The sequence below is a fragment of the Eurosta solidaginis genome, chromosome 4 (genome assembly GCF_040869045.1).
Source record: "Eurosta solidaginis isolate ZX-2024a chromosome 4, ASM4086904v1, whole genome shotgun sequence".
In the NCBI taxonomy this organism is placed as follows: domain Eukaryota; kingdom Metazoa; phylum Arthropoda; class Insecta; order Diptera; family Tephritidae; genus Eurosta; species Eurosta solidaginis.
Genome location: NC_090322.1, coordinates 169,550,136 through 169,573,068, shown reverse-complemented (window position 1 = coordinate 169,573,068; position 22,933 = coordinate 169,550,136). Strand labels below are relative to the sequence as shown.

The 22,933-nt window shown below is 36.7% G+C and overlaps 1 protein-coding gene across 4 annotated transcripts in view; it reads left to right on the top strand.

The window, feature by feature from the left end:
• The window catches only part of LOC137250617 (uncharacterized), a 373,691-nt gene extending 354,578 nt beyond the window's left edge, over nucleotides 1-19,113 (top strand). For 2 of the 4 annotated variants that reach the window (XM_067783738.1, XM_067783741.1), the window contains one exon: nucleotides 17,812-19,113. The gene's annotated coding sequence lies outside the window, so the exon portion shown is untranslated. Of the gene's footprint in view, nucleotides 1-3,077; nucleotides 3,196-6,047; nucleotides 6,178-17,811 lie in introns of those variants that run through there. The other 2 variants (XM_067783739.1, XM_067783740.1) reach the window with 2 other exon arrangements.
• Nucleotides 19,114-22,933: the final 3,820 nt, after the last annotated feature.

Here is a 22,933-nt window from a genome sequence, read left to right as displayed (position 1 = left end):
ATATGCATTAAAAGGGAGCAAATTCCTAATTTTTACAACGCACCCTTTTGTTCCGGTTTCCGAAAAAATCAATTCGACTCGACATGTGGTGCACACAGTATTCGGTGTCCATGGTTTTTAGGCTCAATTCAAAAATACTTATAGTATGTAACTTTCAAAGGATTTGAAAACACACGTCGCATCCTTTTAACGATAAATTGACCGCAGATGAAACAGAATTTATCTGGATCATTTGTACACTTAAACTCTCGCGCCCTTTTATTCATATTATATTTTTAAGTAAATGACGGGTTATAAACTGCAATTATAAACTGAACAGTATCCGGCGAGCCTTGCAGATATTATGAAGGAACAAGGCGCATGTACTATTATTTATACTTAGATCAAGTAAAAATTCAAGCCTACCTAGACAAAAAGGTTCCCTAGTTCTACAAAGAAAACACTACCTACCTCAAAAAAATGCTCTTGCTTGAAATGTACCTGGGTTTGAGAAAAGGTCACTAGCAGTTTTTTGTATCTAATAACCCTTCGAAAATCCACCTGCTAACTAATACTAACACATATGTACCAGTAGGGTACTTAAGTATTAAATGGGAATATTTACTTGAATGCTTATAAATTTTGTATTAGTCCATCGATTTTGTTGAATGAAAGCTTATTTTTTTTGTAATAAAACAGAGCTTAGAGAGAGAAAAAAATCTGCAAAAAAATAAAAAGTTTTCGAGATCCTTCCTCGCAAAGTACAATTTTTTTTATATTTTTACAAAAAAATTTAAAAAATCCGTAATGATTGTTCGTTATCTTTGAAACTGCAGGGCCTAGCAAAAAGTGTTGTATGCACAGTTTATAGCAAAATTTACCTTTTAAAAGCTTCAAGCCGTTTAAGAATTGCTCAATTCGTTCTTGAGATATATACGATTAATTGGACCCAAGTTTCTTTTTTTTGAAAAAACGGTAATTCGTAAATATCTCAAAAACGTTACCATAGAATTAAAAATAACCTTGATTTTCGGAATCAGGGGGTGATTTTACTTAGGAATTTCATAATGGCGTCTTTGGTGCAGAAAAAAATTGGAATTTGTGATCCAGTGTTATTACTTTCACCTCAGGTTGCATCGTAATGCTAATTAACAAAAATACAAAGCTAACCAAAAAAATCAATCGTTTCTGTTGAAAAAATTCAGATTTTTAACGTTTAGAGACGAGTTTGTAGAGCTTCGAAAAACTATTCGGTGTTCACCTACATGTCGTGTGAATGCAGCGACTGAGTTCAGTAATGGCCGCGTCACAATAAAATTCCTCATGTTTATTACTTTCGAGATAAATGCGAACATCGTCACAATCGCGAGAGATGTTGCGCTTGTAAATATAAAAGAGCTTCAGACTTAGTTACTAACATAATTGATGCCAATCGTTTAAGCGATTACGGCCGTCATACAAGGCACGCCAGTCGCTTCTTCACTGGCGCCAATTGGTCTTTCCAGTGGAGTGGTGCAGCCTACTTCTTCTGTATGCTGGTTCGGATAAAAATACTTTCTTAGCCGCAGCATCATATTTCATTTCCATAACATGACCTAGCCAGCGAGGCCGCTGCATTTTAAATCGCTAGAGTATGTTGATGTCTGCGTTGGGCTCGTACAGTTCAACTTAAAATCTTCTTCGGTACTCGCCGTCGCCAACGCATAGAATTTTTCGCATGAATACTCCCGGAGTCGCTTCAAATCTAGCAGTTGAAAATTATTTCGGCTTGTCCATTAATTTAATTAAAAAATATAACTGTTATAAACTTCCTCACTATATAAGAACTACTTATTAACATATTTTGTCTCCTTTTGTAAAATGCAGAGTGGGAAAATAATTACACTTGCAAAGTCTGAAGGCACCCATAGCCAAAACAAATGTCAACTTCATCTTCTTATGCTTTGCTTGCAACAAAAATTGAGAGTTGGCTACTTTTGGGCGTCAGATGGCGCTGGTGATGTGCTATTTGTCGCTCTCTGTGCAAATACATGTTATCTACTCATCTGTCAGCGCACGATGCTGCATCAAAAGTCTTATGTGACGGGGCCTTAAAGCAATCAATCAGTTTTTGCTTTTACTTCAAGAAGTAAACATCTTATGAGTGAATTCTATGCTCAAACATTCGCGAATGGAGATCTCCGTGTAAACACACACTAGTACAAAAAAAGGTAACGTTTGTATTCCAAGCTCTTTCGGCGTTGTTCGCAAATAGTTTAGCATGAACCAATGAGCATAATATACTGCAATATAGCTGTGTGTTGCCATATTGCTTTGTGTTCGAGAAAAAAGTAACTCTAGCAACAATTCCCTCCTACGGCATAGATATCAAGTAATTTACTTGCGTTTGTTGTTGTTATACACACGTGTTTACATATGTTTTCTTTACATTGCAACATACTGATTTCCTTCTTACGTCATTCAAGAGTTATCCCTGAGAAGCTTTTCATGGCAGCAGATGTGGCTTTGCCCGGAAATGGAACCCAGGATTTTCGGTTTGGTAGGCAACAAACAAATTGCTTCTGTATTTCTATAAATAGAACAAAGCAAATGCCAGTTTCTTTGAAACGGCTAACAACAAAGTGCATAACTTTGAGACATGATAACATACAAAGTATGTATTGTGCAAAGAATAAAATATGCAAGGAAGGCAATTGCGATGAGGCATGAAGTGGCTGAATGTGTTTTTAACAGTTCAACCATCGTAGGAGTGCGCGTTCAAATCCCACTCCCGGGAGAAAAGGATTTGAAGAGATTTACAAGGTACAATCGTAACAGCTATCGCCTTGTCCGTTCTGATGTCACGTTGTTTAAATTTTTCCCAAATAATTTAATAAATTAAAAATTTAAAATTTCTTCAAATAAATGTTATCAAACATTTAAAAGCAATAGTTCTCTTGATAAAAAAAAAACTCGGATCAATTAACTAAAATGTGATCGATTTTACCGAAAGTCTGTTAATTTCAAAACAACAAACCCGAGTTGAGTTGATTTTACTAGAGTCAATTTATTCAGTGTACTAACTTATGTCCGTTTCTCAACACGCATGCATGATCTAGATTTGTATGTAAGCATCAGACCAAGTTGGAAAGGGTTAATGAAGGACAAATACCTAGCACACTCTCGACTACAAAAAAGTAACAATCAAATGTTTATGCAACTTAACATCAAATAAATGGCCCAAATCGTGCTATAAATGACTTACGTCGTCATGCAATCAGTGAGTTTTTCAAAATTTTGTTAAGTTTTTTCTAATTTTTCAATCCCAAAATAGAAGCTTATCCTATTTAATGTATTAGAATTTTAAGACTTGAAATAAATTTTGAGGCTATAAATTTTGTAAGCGTACAAGGTATAAAAAAAAATTTTTTTTTAACAATACCGAAATGTTTCCAAAGCAGTCCCAAATATTCCCAAATCTAACCAAATTGATAATGAATTAATCCCGAATTGAAACCCGAAAACAATACCAGAGTATCCCGAAGACAATTCTGAAATGATTTCGTAACTGTACCAAAACAATTCTCGAATGTCCCCGAATTCGTCCGAAAACAATCTCGGAGTCGTTCTGAAATAGCCCAGACCTATTAATGAAAACAATATTGAAATTATGACTAAAAAAGTTTGCAGACAACTTCGAAATTGCTCTAAAATGTTACGAAAATAATACCAACAACAATACCGATATGAATATGAAATAATTCTGAAAAAATCTCAAAAACAGTTAAAAGCAGGGTAAGGCTGGCCGTTTGAACTGAATTGTAGTGGGTGGAGCCCTGAAATATAAGTTGTTGATATCAAAGAAAAAATTCAACAACAAATTCGAAGGGGAGAGTAGGTATATTTTAACCGGATCTGGGACCATTGTAGCATATGGGGAAATCCGCCAAACTTTGGTTTTTTTGGAGAAAACATTTTTTTTTTTTGAAACATGGTATCACACAAATATATTATTTTTGTTAGGAACATTGAGGGGTAAATTGGAGCTATATTGCATGCCGTTACTGGTCTTACATAATGCCTCAAAAAGATATAGTCAAAAGATCGAGCAAAGTATATATAAACTGAGGTCGCAATTTAAATATACATTTATTTCAACACTTCTGTACCGATTAACAAAATATGGAGATATATGCAGCTGTTAGCTATGTAAAATTGTTTTGATACGCGAGACCCGGTTTTGTAGATATCAGTAAAAACATAAAACCGAATAACCGCCAAATATTTTTTACTGCAACACATTTATTTTAACACCTTTCTACCGATTCTTTTGAAACTTAAAAAACATATAGATATGTGAACGAAGTATGTTTAGGTAAGTTTTAATACCCGAGATCCAGTTTTGGAGATATTGATAAAAATATAAACCCGGAAAACCTTAATTTTTTTTACTTACTTAAACACAGTCGGTTAGTGTTGAAATTTTATCAGGATGTAAATATCTATGTAGGGTATATTTAGGTAAAATTTTGTTGATACGAAAAACCCGGTTTTAGAGATATCGGCAAAAATATGAAACCGGGTAACCGTCAAATATTTCATACCCGTTTGTTAATTTTTTCTCTACACCACAGTGGTATACCATCAATTGCCTCATCTTGGAATATTCACGCTAGGAAAGTTATTCATGTTTGTACATGTGGCAAATATACGAAATTTTCGCCAAAAATTGCCAATCGTCAAAAAGTGTCGACAAACTTTTTTTTTGTTTTTTAAATTTTTGTACCAAATTTGTGTTTCTTTTCATTTACTTTTAAATAAAACCTGGTTTAAAAAAAAAAAAATTTTTGTCTACACTTCTTAACGGAATGCCAATTTTTGTCGGAAATTTCGTATATTTGCCCCATTTACAAATATGAATAACTTTCCTTGCGTGAATAGCCCAAGATGAGGCAATTGATGGTATACCACTGTGGTGTAGAGAAAAAATTAACAAACGGGTATGAAGTGATAAAAGTAAAATTGTAGCTGTGCCCACAAAAAAACATGCTCCTTGAAAAAATTTACGCAACCAAGTGCTTCCACTTTTCTGCCTCTACCTTCAAAACTGAAAGGGGCACATCGAATTTGAAGCCCCAGATATTTTAGTCCCTGGTAGGGTATTGTCGTGTATAATCCAAATTTCAATACTCAGTTGCCTCAAAAAGCTATAGGCAAAAAACTGTCAATATTGAAAATGACAAAAAAAAAAAGTATCGCTATTGATTGATGAAAGTTTTGAGTATTGGAGGGGCACATTAATTTTGCTCATACTTTTAGAATCTCTGTCTCAAAAACAACATTCAGTTTAATAAAAAAATAGCGTTTCGGCGATGCCTCAAAATTTTATCGAAAAAATTCGAAAAAAAAATCAAGGGTCTCGCTTGAGAAAGTGTAAAAATCTACGTTTTTTACGTTTCGAAGTTCTGCAAAAACTTACTATCAACTTTCTTGATTTTTAAGATCATCAGATAGGATAGTCAAAAGGTCAAACTTAATGTCCATGTACTTTTTTCTGGCCTTAAGTTTTTTGCCAGTGTGTAAAACCCGAGTATCCAAAGAAGTAAAAGTTTTGGGGATTTGCCCATATATCAAACATAAATGTTAACAATCCACAGTGCATGGAATTATTTGGCGCCTATGCCCGATGTTGGGAAAATGATATATAACTTAACAAGGGGGCAGACACACTTACTTGTAAGAATGTGCTGACACCACACTTCAACAAACACAAGCAAAGCCAACGTAGGTAATTGATCCGATATCATATTGCGTAAGCAGACAAAATGCAATCCATGGGAACTGCAGCGTAAGCGATATGATATGCGGACAAAATGCAAGCCGTGTGATTCGCCACGCAAGCGATAAAATATTATTTTGGCCAATCGTGGGAAGTGCAGTGTCAGCAATTATGAAATCACTTAGATTAATGTAGAAGCTTAGAGCTTAGTTTAAGTTAATGATAAAGTCAGTCTGTTTTTGACATTGAACGGAAATAAATGGTAAATATTGTTAAGCGGAAAAACCTATTTTTATTTGGATCTTTTCAGGTTGCAATGGGGCCGCGGGGCGGCCCCCAACTTTAACTTTTTGGAGCCCTAGTCCTTGGGCTCCTTAACTGGCGCCGAGCAGGGACCCAATGGCAAGTGGGTCCTTCAAAAAGGACCTCCTTAAATGTGAGGTCCATAGTGATTAGTGACAAAGTGATAGTGATAGTCGAGTGCTAAGAAAAAAATAATAATAGAAATTTTACCGATAAAGGAATAAAAAAATATATAGAGAGGCAAGACCTCAGCTTAGATAATTTAAGGCTTGTACAGCCAATAACGAAAATACCAAAACCGAGATTCACCTTCGAGGGGACCCTCCGGTTATGACGATAGCTTAACTCTGCGATTCCCTTCGGGACCCTCCAGGGTATAAAAGCTCCTCTCCCCAGGAGAGGTAAAACGAATAATAAAAAAAAACAAGTGAATAACAAAAAGTTGAGTGAAAAGTGATGCTACACGCAATAAATTACTACGTCCAATCCTAAAAGCCCTCAGAGGGCTATGCAGGAATAATATCAAAAGAAGCGAGCCTGTGACCCCTAAGATCCTCTGGCGCGCGAATAAAATTCAACACGAAAATTGAAACATTTTATAAGTGAATTATCCTACGGCCCCACTATTGCTATTCCAAGTGCACGTATAATTACACTGGCTGGGTGAGTCCGTATACCTATACTTCTAGGACGGACCTCACCATACCAAAGGCCGAAAAATGGTTAACGACTCCTGTGACCGTGTCATGTACACAAAATTTTTTTTTGCAATATGCAACTTGCCGCTCCCTTCAGGATACGGCAAAAATTTCCTTCTGAAAAAGTTAACCCGAGCGTACACATAAGAACACACTTGGGCCGGCTTTAAAAGTTAACCCGAGCGTACACATAAGAACACACTTGGGCCGGCTTATCCTTTTGTGGAGTTTCCAGGGTACACATAAGCACACACTGGAAACGGTCACTCGTTACTTGCGATACTTTCAGCGTACCCATAAGAACACGCTAAAGATTCGCAATATGTCCAGAGCGTTGTGGAGCAACTGTGCCTTAGTAGGTTGCCTTCAATCTGATTGTCGACGACTAAAAAGGAGTGACACAGCCTCCCCTGACCAAAACCATAATTATTTAAAGACTAATGTACTGTGAAACGCCAACTTGGTACATGTCGCCGTTGCCATAAGAACACGGTAAAAGTTTCACAAATGTAACTAAAGTCCTTTTTTTCTTTGCAGGAAACTGTCAAAGTGTAAGGACAACCTTAAAACTAAAACAAAAAACAAACAAATCGTCTGTGCTATAAGGACTATCCCGTCAGGTGATCGCGAACGCCAGTAAGTAACACAAAAAAAAAAAATATAAACAATTTTTAAAGAGCCACCGTGTGCCAAATTAAAATTTAAAAATATATTTTTTAATCTCAAACTAAATTTTTTTTTTTATCTGAAATGGACGCTTTAGCCACGAAAGTTAATGAACTTAATGGGGGCATCAATGCTCTCCTCGAGCAGATTAGGCGGCTTGAGACACGCCTTGGGGGTATAGAAAGCAACGGTGTTGCTCTGAACTCTAGGCTAGGGAAAATTGAATGCAATAACGCGAGTTTAGAACAAAATCTTGCCAGAATCGATGAGCGATTGGGAAGAGTAGAACAGGGTGGCGTAAGAACGCAGCCACAGGGGGTATTGGCAGCGGTGCGAACACCACTGTCGGAGCAAGACCTAAAGGACATTGGCAGACTTCCCGACTGCGTGAAGGAGCTGCAAGTTTGTGAAGGCAGCCCTTCTCAATACATCTCTTGGGTTCACATCGTTGAAGGAATTATGTCCGACTACGATATCGTCAAGGAAAGGCCCCTGTATCGTGCCATCCTGCAACGTATTAGGCAAAAAATCCGTGGCTTTGCCGATGCAGCACTGGTAGCGTATAATGTTTTCGATAGCGATTGGGTAGAAATAAAAAGGGTATTATCGCTGCATTACGCAGACAAAAGGGACATTAGGACTTTAGAGCACCAACTGAATCAGCTAGCTCAGAGAGGTTCAAAACTAGATGATTTCTACGCAACGGTCAATCATCAGTTGTCTCTAATAGTGAACAAAATCAAGTGCGATGACTATAGCCAGGAAACCGTGTCGGTCCTTGTGGAAACGTACCGTAACAGGGCACTCGATGTTTTCATACGGGGCCTCAGTCCAGAATTGTCGCGTATGCTTATAGTGCAGAAGCCAAAAACACTGCCAGAAGCGTACACGGCCTGCCTTGACATCCAGAACCTAACGTTAAGGAACACAATAGTCCATGCAAACACTCCAAATAGAGTAGTTGTCCCCACCAATACCCTGTCGCAAGTTACTCAGAGACCACCGTTACCTCCTCGATCACGGCCTACATACAACTGGACGAATCGGAACAATACTCAAGGGAATGGCCGGCCATCCTACAACAGATTCCAAGGCAATCAAGGGACGAACACCGCACCTCCTGCTAGACCAGCAGCCCCAAAACCTGCGGAAAGAATGGATGTCGACGACAGTGTTCAAACCAGACAGGTGAACTACATGAACCGACCGACGAATAACAACGCCTTCAAAAGGGGACCTGCATCATCGATTGAAAATATGCCCAAACAGCAGAGGCTCTACAACATGGAAGCCAACAGCGCAGATGTAGAAAGCGGACCTTCGACGTATGCTGAATCGACAGAAGACAACTTCCAGCAGGTAAATTTTATGGCGGACGGGCCACCAGCCTATTTCATATGAGGACTACCGCGCAATCCAGTATACCCTATCTCACTTGTTTGACACCAAACAAAGTAGCCCTAAAGTTCTTAGTTGACACAGGGGCAAATAAAAATTTTATAAGACCTGAATTGGCAACTAATACAGTCCCAGTCAATCCACCTTTCTCAGTAACCACCGTAGCAGGACCTGTAGTAATAAACAAAAAAATCAGTGGGAGATTTTTCCAAAATGCTGGTAACGAAGCTATGGTGACCTTTTACGCACTTCCTGGTTTAAGCTCGTTTGATGGGATAATAGGCGATGACACCCTCAAAGAACTGGGTGCCGTCATAGACAGGAAAAAACATGTCCTTACAATAGATCCCAATATAAGAATTCCGCTCAAAAACAAAGTCGTAGGAAGCCTAAATTTTTTCGAAACTGACGATATACCCGACGCAATTCTCCCAAGCCTAAAAGCCATGATAGAAAAGTATTCTCATTTATTCGGTCCACTTAACATCAAAACAAATATAAAAACCACAGTTCGAGCTGAGATAAAGACTACCACGAATGAGCCCATATACACGAAAAGTTACCCATATCCTGCAAACATGAGGGAAGAGGTAGAATAACAAATTACTGAGTTGCTTGAAGAAGGAATTATACGACCATCCAAAAGCCCGTACAATTCTCCTATTTGGGTAGTTCCGAAAAAACCCAAACCCTCTGGTGAAAAGCAGTATAGAATGGTAGTGGACTTCAAACGTCTGAATGCAGTCACCGTGCCAGACGCCTATCCTATCCCAGATATTAATGCAACGCTGGCCAGTTTAGGGAACGCAAAATATTTCACAACTATAGATCTGACCTCAGGCTTTCACCAAATCACAATGAAAGAAACAGATATACCCAAAACAGCGTTTTCAACCATGAATGGAAAGTACGAATTTCTGAGATTACCTTTTGGGTTAAAAAACGCTCCGGCTATATTCCAGCGAATGATTGATGACGTTCTTAAAGAGTATATAGGGAGGATATGCTACGTGTATATCGACGACATTATTGTCTTTGGAAAAAGTACCGACGAACATTTAGTAAATTTAGAGATAGTGTTTAAACGGCTTGCGGATGCTAATTTGAGAGTGAATTTTGAAAAAACTAAGTTTATGAGAACGGAAGTAGAATTTCTGGGATATGTAATAACATCCCACGGGATGAAGGCAGATCCTTCAAAGGTCCAAGCTGTAGAGAACCTCTCACCCCCAGAAACGCTTAAGGAACTAAAAAGCTTTTTGGGAATGACGTCGTATTACCGAAAGTTCATTCGAGATTACGCTAAGGTTGCTAAACCCTTGACCAATCTCACACGCGGTGAGAATTCGCAGGTCAAGGAAAACCAATCTAGTAGAGTGCGTATCAAAATGAATTCCGAGGCCCTTCAGGCCTTCGATACTCTAAAAAAACTACTCGTTTCCTCAGATATTCTCGCATTTCCAGATTTCGAAAAACCATTCAACCTTACCACGGACGCTTCAAACTATGCCATTGGTGGGGTGCTATCCCAAGGAGAAACAGGGAAAGATCGACCCATCGCCTACATCTCAAGATCTTTAAGCAGAACAGAGGAAAACTATGCCACAAACGAGAAGGAAATGTTGGCTATAGTTTGGGCTCTAGACAACTTGAGATCCTACCTCTATGGGGCGAAAAAGTTAGAATTTTCACTGACCACCAGCCTCTCACTTTTGCGTTAGGAAGTCGAAACTATAACGCCAAGTTGAAGAGGTGGAAGGCTAGAATAGAAGAGTATAACCACGAATTGATTTACACTCCTGGTAAATCGAATGTCGTGGCGGATGCTCTCTCCAGAATTCCATGCCAGGCAAACCATTTGACAGCACCGTCGGAACCCAACGATGCACCAACAGAAGCTAGAAGTGACGAGGGGACAGCTCACAGTGCTGAACAGGATTCTTCGGACCTTATTCCACACGTTGAAGCCCCTTTGAACGTTTGTGTTGAAAACCCACATCCAGGATTCACTCGTCATTATGTGAGACTAGATATAATTGAAAAGGCCAGCTTAACCGAAGCCTTGAAGGAACGCCTAAACCCGGCATTCATAAATGGAATAAAGATTCCAGAAAGTTACTTACAACTCCTACAAGAAGTATATATAGAAAATTTCCTTTTATACAAAATTAGGATAACTCAGAGGGTGGTCGAGGATGTGGCCAACGAGGATAGGATTTGCGGTATAATAGAGACAGAACATAGGAGGGCCCATAGAAACTCAAAAGAAAATAGGGAACAAATCTTGGAACGGCATTATTTTCCCAAAATGGCTAGTAAGATAAAAAATTTCACTTCTAACTGTGAAACCTGCCTTGCTAACAAGTATGATAGGCATCCGGCAGTACCACCGATAAAAGAGACTCCAGTGCCGAAATATCCATGCGAAATAGTGCATGTGGACATTTTTGAAATTCAAGGGGAGAAATTTTTATCTTGCATAGACAAATTTTCAAAATTTGCCAAGCTTTTTCACATTAAAAATAAAGCATCCGTCACTCTCCGCGCTAAACTAGCCAAAGTAATACACTATTTCACAACTCCTAAAATGATAGTCACCGACAATGAGAGGGGATTTATGACTCCATTGGTATGTAACTACATAAGAGGTTTGGGAATCGAACTATATCAGACTCCAATTCAAAGAAGTGAAGTAAACGGCCAGATCGAAAAATTCCACTCTACCATTATTGAGATTTATCGGTACCTCCGGAAAGAAATAAATAACGCTAGACCAAAGGAATTGGTGTATATTGCTGTCGATGGTTACAACACAACAATACACTCTGTAACGAAGAGGAAGCCTAGCGACATATTTTTCAACAGAACCGAAAGAATTAACTAACAAAGCCTAACCAACTTCAAAAGTAGGGTCCACAAGGAGATTAGGGAACAAATCAAGAGAAACCAGGAGTTAAGAAATATCCGATTGAATAAAAAAAGGAAAAGAGCTAAGGAATTTAGGCCAGTAGATGAGATTTACGTCAGGGATAAACAGATAAAATCAAAACAAAAGGCACTTTACAAAAAGGAAACGGTTGGCGCAGATAAAAAATACGCCAACATATGGTAAAAAAAAAAAAAAAAACAAAAAAAAAAAAAAGAAGATAATAAGGTCACCACGGGAAGTCAACAACAAAAAGATGTCCCAACAAGGGACCCAAAGATTTGAAATTCTATAGCACAGACGACGCCAAAAAGGCGTCAATTTCAAGATCAAAGATCTTTTCTATAACAAACCACATAAGCGATTAAAGAGGCAACATAAAATATTGCAAAAAAAAAAAAAAAAAACAACAAAAAAATAGAAAAAAAACAGAGGAAACGATTTTTCGTTTAAAAAATTTTGAATGAAGCAATATCTGCCCACAGGAATATTAATTACACGCTTAATAAAAGAGGTAAAATAAAAAATAAATTTTTTTCTTAAGAAGAAATCTGCCCACAACAAAAAACTAATTATGCGCTTACTAAAAAAGGCAAATTAGACAAATAGAAAAAATAGCAAAAATAAAAAAAAAAAAAAAAAAAACAAAAAAACATAAAAAACTTTAAAGAAGGGGGTAAAGAGGAAACATTTCAGTAATTCTTAGAAATATTATCCTCTTTCCTCAGCTTCTTTACCACAAGTTTTTGTAAGGCGGCAGGATCCAAGGGTAGTAGCCTTTAACGCTACCTTTCAAACAAAAGTAAAGAATTACAAACTACCTCCCTTTCATATCCATGCTCTCGGATCCTGTGGACCTTCCAAGTACCACGATGGGTAGCCGGGGACGGTGGTAGGATATAGGGATACATTTAAACGCAACAAAAAACACATAAATAAATTGCAGTTCAATTCAAAAAACCACACAAAAAATTTAATTTTTTTAACTCTTCCCTTAGTGTGGAAAGATTTTTTTTATTATACAATAGAATGTTCTTTAGTAGGATAATAAAAGGAAAAAATACAAAAGAAAACAAGATTTACATTATGTAACCATTTATTATTAGTTCACCGTCCCTGGGATAAATAATAAAAGTGCCTAAAAACAAAAAATGGTCAATACTAATCTTACCAACACTAATGAGTTTTTTTTCTCTCCATAATGGAACACAGTTTATTTTTAATATCTGGCGTGTACGGCCTCAACATCTACAATTATGGCTCCCCACTGGTAACTATTGAGCACGGGCGTGGTTGGATCCTGAACGGACACTTCAGTTTAGTCCATGTGGTCGACCTAAACTACTTCAACACGGCTTTGTTCAAATTGATGGAGTCAACAGAGCACGATATTACAAGCAGGGCTGTGCGGACTGTGCTACAATTCCACCTAAATCAAACTAAGCTGCGTCTCGACGAACTACAAATAAGCAAATCACGAAGGGTACGTTCCATTGACTGGATTGGTTCAGCATGGAAGTGGATAGCTGGGTCTCCAGATGCAGCGGATTGGGACTATATTCTTCGAAGCATGAATGACGTGATAATAAACAACAATCACCAGTACCGGGTCAACGAAAAACTATTCAACGGTACCCGCGAGGCAATCGAGAAAGCAAACGAAGCGATGCTCCACATTAACGCTATAAGCAAAAACATTAGCGTGGAGAATATCGAACTTCTTGACCTAAGCAAAGTCTTTATCTTGAAGGAACAGGTGTCAGAAGTCGTCCAAGCGTGCCAAATGGCGAAAACTGGCGTAATCAACACAAATCTTCTTGATCGAGACGAGATTGGAAGGCTCATAATGGAGGAAGATTCCCTACCATATCAGAACACCATTGAAGCCATAGAGTACGGGTCGGCCTCCGTGTATTCAAACGGTAGCACACTTTTGTACGTACTCTCAATGCCAAAGGTAAAACCAGATGGCTACCGACTCCTCATAACACGGGCCGCTGTTATAAAAGGACAACACGTTGACCTCAGCTATAAAAAAAATGCTAATAAACGAAGTTGAAACGTTCGGGGTGAACGAGGATTGCCCTTCGATCAGCAACACAACAATTTGTTCTCCCAAATCCCTGACTAAACTACGGGAAAACGGGTGCCTAGCTAGGCTAGTTAAAGGTGGCGATGCCAAATGCCGCTTTGAACCAGACAACACCAAAACCGTCGAGATGATCACAGACTCAACAATATTTGTTACAAACTTTGAAGGCCTATTACAAGGGAAGAACTACTCCACAACCCTAAATGGAACGTACGTCATTATTTTGAACAACGAAACAATCACGGTGTGAAATCAAACATTCACCAACAGATCAGTACGCACAGCGCAGGCCCTGCCACCGCCCTTGGTAAACATCACGAGCGAAGGACTAAAATTGAACCTTAACTACATTCACGGCCTGAGCATGGAAAATATTAATCAGCTTAAACAACTTGGCAATAATTTTCTGGAGAAAACTCACTACTACAATCAACTTTCCTAGACTAAATCAGACCACAGATCAGGACCAGCCAAGCCATGCAAAGGATCCTTCTGAAAAAGGAGGTCATCTGCGGGACGCAGATGTTTAAAGGGGGGGTACTTAACAAGGGGGCAGACAGACTTACTTGTAAGAATGTGCTGACACCACACTTCAACAAACACAAGCAAAGCCAACGTAGGTAATTGATCCGATATCATATTGCGTAAGCAGACAAAATGCAATCCATGGGAACTGCAGCGTAAGCGATATGATATGCGGACAAAATGCAAGCCGTGTGATTCGCCACGCAAGCGATAAAATATTATTTTGGCCAATCGTGGGAAGTGCAGTGTCAGCAATTATGAAATCACTTAGATTAATGTAGAAGCTTAGAGCTTAGTTTAAGTTAATGATAAAGTCAGTCTGTTTTTGACATTGAACGGAAATAAATGGTAAATATTGTTAAGCGGAAAAACCTATTTTTATTTGGATCTTTTCAGGTTGCAATGGGGCCGCGGGGCGGCCCCCAACTTTAACTTTTTGGAGCCCTAGTCCTTGGGCTCCTTAACTTATATTATAACGAATATTAGCAGCACTAAGGGATACTATCATCTCTAAGCCGATGCTAAGCAGTGACTTGATGCACATCAATAATTCAATCATTATGTCTACACTTATGTACGTACACGCAGCGGTGAAGCAACGCACAAACACATGCATATATCTTATCTGAGGTGCTCACAAGAGAGGGCAATAATTTGTGCAAGTATTACTCACGCACATATGAGAAGCTATAAACGTAGTTGTGGCTGGTGATTTTGTAGCTGATAACTACCTAGTAAGTTCTGGAATGGAAAAGCCAAGAAGTATGCGACGAGGAAACTAGGCAGTATAAAAGGCGACAACAGTAGAGGTGCGGGAATCAGTTTTGATTAAGCACGCTATCTGTCAAGCAATAGAAGCGTTATTTTGAAAGTAGTCTAATAAAGACCATTTTGCATTATCGAATATTGGAGTTATTTATTCAACAGTTTAGTGATTAGAACCATAGTAGAAGATTTGAAATAAGCGGAATGGTAGTAAATTTGTTACAATATATTGTAACGAATTTTGGGAAGTTCCTTATTATTTTGCAGCTTCTGTTGACGTTCGAATCTCTGAACTGTCGAATAAATAACTCAAATATTCAGTATAACAAAACACTCTTTATTTGACTACTTTGGGAGTAGTACTTCACAATTACAGCGTACTTTATTAAAGCGTGTTAAAATCAAAACTGATTGCTGATTACTCAGCTTGCGCCGCTTTTATACCCTCGGTTACCTCGTTCGCTCATTTCTCCTAAGGTCTAGACGTTTTCGGAAAATGCCTTCTAGAACAGTTGTATCTCATGCTTGGTTATTTAGATATATACATGTATATCTGTAGTTTATGTTTTTCTTCTAGCCATATGCGTGTGTATGTGTGAGTAACAACTCCTGCTCTTAGCTGATGATAACGTGATATGCGATTGTTTCTCTTTCTTCTTCGCGGTTACTGATGTTTATGTGTGACTGCTTGCTTTAATGTGTACATGTACATAGGGGTGACTGCTTGCTTTAATGTGTACATGCACATAAGTGTGGCTACTTGCTCTGTTGTTGTTGTGCATTTATTTAGCAGCAGCAGCATAGTGATATATAAAACTGCTAATACTCGTACTCGCCAAAATATATTCTCAGACAGCCGCAGGCACTAGACACATGTGTCGACGACATAAAGCAGATCAATGAATGCGGCAGATCTCTTAATGAGTTGTCCCACCCTTTTAGTAACAGCTTATATATGTACCGGTATACAGATATATTGAAAGCACCTGTAAAGCTCATGAGCTAGCCGGGAATAGTATGACCAAAAAATAATTCGTTGAGTAGGTCTATGGCCTCTTCTAAGGTCTGTTTGAGGACGGAACAGGAAAACAGGGAAAATTTGCTTCAGTCAGCACTTTCCACGTACACAACTGTTCTTTGTGATCCTAGATTGTAAAACTTGTAAAATATCTGTGACGCCTACTAAACCGCTATATTTACTACAGGGTGTCTTCTATTGCTCAGTTTGGCTATGGCTTTCTTTCGGGATGTTTGTATTTGTGTATAAGTAACGTGTAGAACATACTCCAGCTTATGTAAAGATATTCCAGTGTTGATGCGCTTCCATATGCACATACCTACTTATTTATTCACATGGGTGCTAGCTAAATGTACATATGTACAAAGAAACATTTCGTGATTGTGCAACAAGTACACATTTGTGGTAGGGTGAATTAAATTAAACTTAAATTTATTAGAATTTAAAAACCTGTCATACACACACATAGAAATGCATACATACATAAGATGTCGTCTGTATATGTACGTTTGTATGAAGGATTGCAGATGATGATCAAGTGAGCCTAACGACTACCTTGTGTAATAGCGTTTTAAATGGAATATGCATAAGGATTATATGCATAAGGATTGAATTAAGCAAACAGTTATTGCATCTGTTTGCGCTTATGCAATATGCGAAATAAAATTGATTATATGTGTAATGTTAGTGTAACGGCTTAGATCAACAACTAATAAACCCATTTCGATTGAGTGCTTTTTAACTAAGCAAGTGGAACAAGTAGATGTATGATGCAACACAAGCTATTTAATCCTGACATTTGCCGCAGGGAGCAAGGCGAAATTGCGATGCAAGTCTGGAAATCATAAATTATTACCTGCTGCCCCGATGCATGCCACCCTTATAAAATTACTCTACTCACTGGCGAAAACCGCATCAATTTGGGTTATTTCAATGTCCGTAACGCAAAGTGGCATTCTAACCTGCATGCATACAGCAGGTGATAGCTGTTTGTGGTAAAAGTGGACTACACGACGTTTTTGACGGTGAAAGAAAACTCCTCTACACGTGTGGTAGGAAATTATTATACTCCTACAGACATTTCGATCGTCAGCGAAGAATTTGTCAACTGGCACCCTTGTCAATACTGGCATCTCTCAACCTGCCCATACTCCTCTCGCTGAAATAGACAGCCGATTCCATCACATCTGAACGCCGCACTTTATTTAACTTCAAAAAAGCAAAGTGGGTTGACTATACAGTGGGAACATGCTTCTCGCAAGGTCATTGAGTCCGCGTCGGTTTGCTATTGGTAAGCTATGTTCAACCGCCTCTATCCAGTTAAGTTAGATTTTACCTGGCGGATACCAATCAATCAGATAGCTTCTTAGGACGAAAGTGTCAAATGACGCTTTCTGAAGGCTCGCTATCCTCCAGATAAATTGTAACTTAACTACAGATTGTGAAAGCGGCTCTTATGTGTTGTTTCCTTCGAACAGGTAGCTCCATTCTAACTTATTTTTGCATGTGGTGCGGCCCCATATGGTCTATGTAGAAATTTCGTCCTGTTTGTTATTAATCTAATTGAAATATACGTACGCATAAGTATATATATACATATTAATAAGCTTAGATAATTGAAATCATGAATTTTTCAACAGGTTTATGCTTTTATAACTTTACATTTTTTATTTCCGTTTACAGTTCACCGATCGGATTAAATGCAACAAGTGGGCGAACCAAATTATTTATGGTTAAAACTGTTACGTTAACAACAACAAAAACATATAATTCACAATTTTGATGAGAAAGTAAAAAGGATAAATTTATTTATTATTAAATCAGGAATTGATAAATTAGTGAATATATACTTACATACATAACTATGTTTACGATATGTGTATATTAAATTTTTCAAGCTGCACTCAAACATATGTATTGCCCATATGTACATATACATATGCGTACGTGCATTAGGGCGTATCGAAAATGCAAGAGTTCACCGCACAATCAATCAATCTGAACATACATACATATTATAATGCAATATAATTTACTTTTCAAGATAAATTCGTACAAACGGAATAAATTCTGGTTTTAAACTTATTTTCGTTATTTTTAATGCTATAATTATAACTATTAATTGCTTATATATAAATTTATAAATTTTGATCGGAACCGGTTAAGTAATGTCGTACAGTGGTCTAAGATCTTATTTTAATATATAGTCTTCATACCGTAATCTGAACCTGAAGCCCTGGTGTTGTCTTAACTGAATCGAATCGGGACCAAAATTTATATTGGTATGAAAAAGCGCTATATTTCCTTTGTATGTTCGTTCGAGCTCTTAAGTCGTTCTGCTAGACAAATTTTACAACCCTCGCATACCTTAAGCGTTTCAAAAAACTATAAAATGGCGACTTTTTTTAAAACAACAGCTGCTTTTAAAGACACATAAAGGCATATCAATTTTCAAAATCGGAGGTCTACTAAACAAAAATATAATAAAATACGAGGTAGTTAAAATAATCAAAAAAATATAAAAAACTTGCTTCGAAACCTTCATAAAATAAACTTGAAATATATATTTCGTATTGGGTTCGACCCTTTTTAATGTATGTACATCAATGACATTGTCACGAACGGCATATTTTGAACACAAAAGTCTATTGAACTTTCAAATATATTTTTATGAAGTTAAAAGAAGACCGAAACGATTCGTATTTATTAACGAGTGCATCGCGAAATTTTGTTGTTGTTTTTTCGTTACGCTCTAATATGCACATCCATAAATATACATACATTTGCGGAAGTAAAACAAAATATATATATATATAAAATAAGGAATTTGGAAATTAGGCACAAATTTTTATTTATCATAGTAAATAAAAAAATTATTTTAGCTTGAATGTTCCAGTCGAGCTTTCATTAAATTTAATATAAAACAACATTAAATATTAATATTTATTCAGATTAAAAATAAAAAAATTATATTGAGCATAGAAAGCAAACGAATATAAAAATAACATTAGAAAATGTTTAATATACAAATGAAAACGAAAAATAAATTGAAATTAGAGTTAATAAGCAGAGTTGGGCAAAATTTATTCGAATAACAAATAGGAGGTAAATAATTTTATGTAGGTTTTTACGAATGCATTTTATATTTTTTATTTAAAGAAATTTCATTTTTGTGATGAATAAATTATTCTCTTTGTTATTCGAATGATAAATAAATTCAAAAAAAACAGTTGTTTTCTTTCTGGGTATACAAAAGAAGGTATTTCACTATCATTATAAGGTTGTAATTTTTGATTAAAAAACAGATTATTGAAGTTTATCATTATGTCACAATTTAGCATAGCGCTGCCCAATCCAAAATATGTAGTAGAGGGTAATTTGAAAGTTAATATTTGATATTTTTTCAAAAAATATTTATATTAGAAGCATTTAGTATCTTCAGTTCTTTGTTTAAGATATTTTTGTGGTAAATTGAGAACGTCAAAGATAAAAATGATAAAAAAAGGAAAGAAACCCGTTCTAGGACCGTTACTCTACGTTGAGAAGCAAGAAGTTTCTTTTGCATTTGAAAAAAAAAACGTATGTAATTTTACAGCTTTGGAATAATTTTTTTTGTCATATCGCGATACAGAGATTTGTGCCATTGAGACCAACGTTTCACGAAGCCCTAATACTAAGCTTGGGGGGCATATTAAAAGGCACCCATATATGTATAGAGGATGTTGTCCACACTTAAAGCTCGCCAGTTGTACGCTTTTTGGATGCTTTAGTCGTTCTTGTCTTTATTCTTACCAAGTCGTATCAGCGTGGAGTTAACTTTATAGAAATCGCGGGTGTTCGGTGATGTTCACTTGATCTTTAACTCACATTTTCTGTGAATAGCTTTTCAAATAATGGGCCGAAATCGGAGAGATATCTGCTTCATCGATATTTGGCCGAATCTTACATTAACCAGCAGTTTTATGTTTAGCGGTTTCATGATACCAAAGCTGAATCTAAAGTGAAGCCGCCAACATTTTCGAGGCAAAATACGGTTATCAAGCTTCGGAGTTCCCGTTGAGTAGTGCACTCAACTCGCAGTATATATACCCTGGCGAAATAAACTACTGATAATTTCTTAAATTTTGCCTATTTTTCACGGTTAAATTTGCAAATTCTTAAGCGCACGCAAAAAATGCAATAGTTTTTCAAAATATGAAAGATTTTTTTAGTTGAGATGGTAGCACGAAGTGTCATAACTTGTTTAATGGTTAGGTGGTTAAAATCCCTGACAAAGTTGACATATCCATATCCATATAAAATAGCTGATCCAACCAACCATATGGAAATCAACGTAGGTGGTCAATGGTGACATATCATAACGCTCTAGCCATAACCATATCATAGCCAACCAATTGGTTTATGGTTTTTCGCCATATCCATAACCTAAAAATATTTTAGTTGGTGAATTTATTCACTTTTTGTATATTTTATATATTGTTTTGGATACGGTTTGACTAAGATGCTTATTATTTCTGGAATATGTTTGTAATTTTTTGACACCAATTGATATGGATAAGTAAAATATATGGTTATGACTATGGCGTTATGACTATGTCAACTTTGCCAGGCCCTTAATTTAGCGACCAACAACGGACAATGGAATTACCTTCATTCTTATACCATGATTTTCTTTCAGTTAACATACAATGTTCTTTGCCTTATATTTAAAAATACTCTGAGTTTTTGAAAAAGGTTTTCAATCGTAAAATTATTCAAAAATAAATTATCCATCAAAAAATTATTCAGAGATAATTTATTTATGAATAAATCTGCTTTGAATAATTTTCTAAGAAAATATTTTCGTTCGAATATTTATCCAAATAAAATGTATGCGAATAATGCCCAACTCTGATAATAAATTACAGCAGTTACATATAATCACATTTGTTACTGAAACATAATTTTGCACTATCGCGACTATCGATAGTTTTCTAGGGATAATCTAATTTTCTTCTTTTTTCATCTATTTTATTTTTACTTTCTAGTTACTTGTTTTTTGCATTACCGTATGTTTTTAATAAAAAAATTGTAGCTACCAAGTTATTAATGGATGTTTTCACCACCTTCAGATAAATGACTATCTATGACTTATCGAAATTCTCGTTTTCTCCAAATTAAGGGCCAGTTAGTGGTGACTTAACCATAACCAGATAAAACAGCTGATCGAACCAACCTTATAGAAATCAATGTCGTCGATTAATGGTGCCACACCATAACGCTAACGCCATAACCATACCATAGCCAACCCATTGGTTTTTGGTTTTTCGCCATATCCATAACCTAAAAATATTTAAGTTTGAGAATTTATTAACTTTTTGTAGATTTTATTTATTGTTTTGGATACGTTTTGACTAGGAGACTTATTTTTTGTGGTATGTGTTTGTAATTTTTTGCGTTTTCTTCATTTTTATGAGATTTTCACGATTTTTAGGTTAAAGCACCAATAACTGTTGCCAATTTGATATGGATAAGTAAAAATATGGTTATGACTATGGCGTTATGACTATGTCAACTTTAACTCGGGCTTTAACCTTAGCATCGACTGTCAGTTAAGTGCAGGGGAAAAGTGTAAGCAAACGTCAGCTGTTTTGTTAGTTTTGGTGTGGTCATAATCGATTGTTTTACAAAATATTCATAGTTATCGATTAAACTTTGGGTTGGTCACCCTATGTTGGTGCAAATGAAAATATCAAATGAAGCTATGTGTAGGACTGCTATATATCAGTTAAATTCTAACTCAACTATATATGGTGAAGTTGTCCCTAAACATCAGTGCAATAAAACCTTGGTTTCAGTGCAAGTTTTTACTTAATTAAGTAAAACTCAGATCAAGCCACTTCGTCCTTTACGAACTGCTTGTACCATCTCTAGTTGAGTTAGAATGTAGAATAGCTTAGTTACATGGATAATAGTCCATTTTTTTGCAAGGTAGTGGAAATAAAAAGCTAGGTAGATAAGGGAATCGCATAGAAAGCAACAACACAAGATAATATAGTGCAGTTGGCTAAGCGGTTTGAGATGAAATCGCTTAAGTAACAGTCGACCAAAAAAAGGGCACTATTGTGAACGAGCCAGTGAAATGTACATACGTATGACGAGATAAACGAAAATAACAGATTGAATGCAGAGTGGCATACATACAAACAAATACACGCATTCAATGTATGTATTTTGTTTTTGTAATTCTCCGGTTGAGTGTTAAAAACGTACTGCGCTAGAAGTAGAAATGTCAGAGCAGCTAAGAAGGACGAATTAGTTGACAAGCTTCCACCACCTGTATGGTTTCGCCGCGATGAAACTGTATATTTAGTTTGAAGCGTTTTTTTCAAGCTCGCTTCCAAAAAAAAAGCAAATAATGAATATTTTTTAGTACAAATCGCAAAAATCTATTGTGAATACACGAAAATCAACAAAACAGCTGACTTTTGTTTACATTTTTGCCTTGCACTTAACTGACAGGTGATGCCAGAATTGTTACGGAGAAATTGAGAATTTAGATAATATATATGTAGATAAGTGAGCGACTGAAGATGGGAAAAAGGTCCCGAGAGAGCATATCCCAGCTTTTTTTGTAGTTTAAACTAAAACTGCGCTACGGATTTCGGGGCCTTATTCCTGACACTAGCAAACAATCTGTAGATTTGGAAACTTTGAAAATTTTCTCATGTGGATATATATCTTTGAAAGTCATGAGAACTTAGCATGAACTCGCACTGGAAAACTAGCATTAAAGCAGTGCAATATCCATGTATTCCAGGTCGTT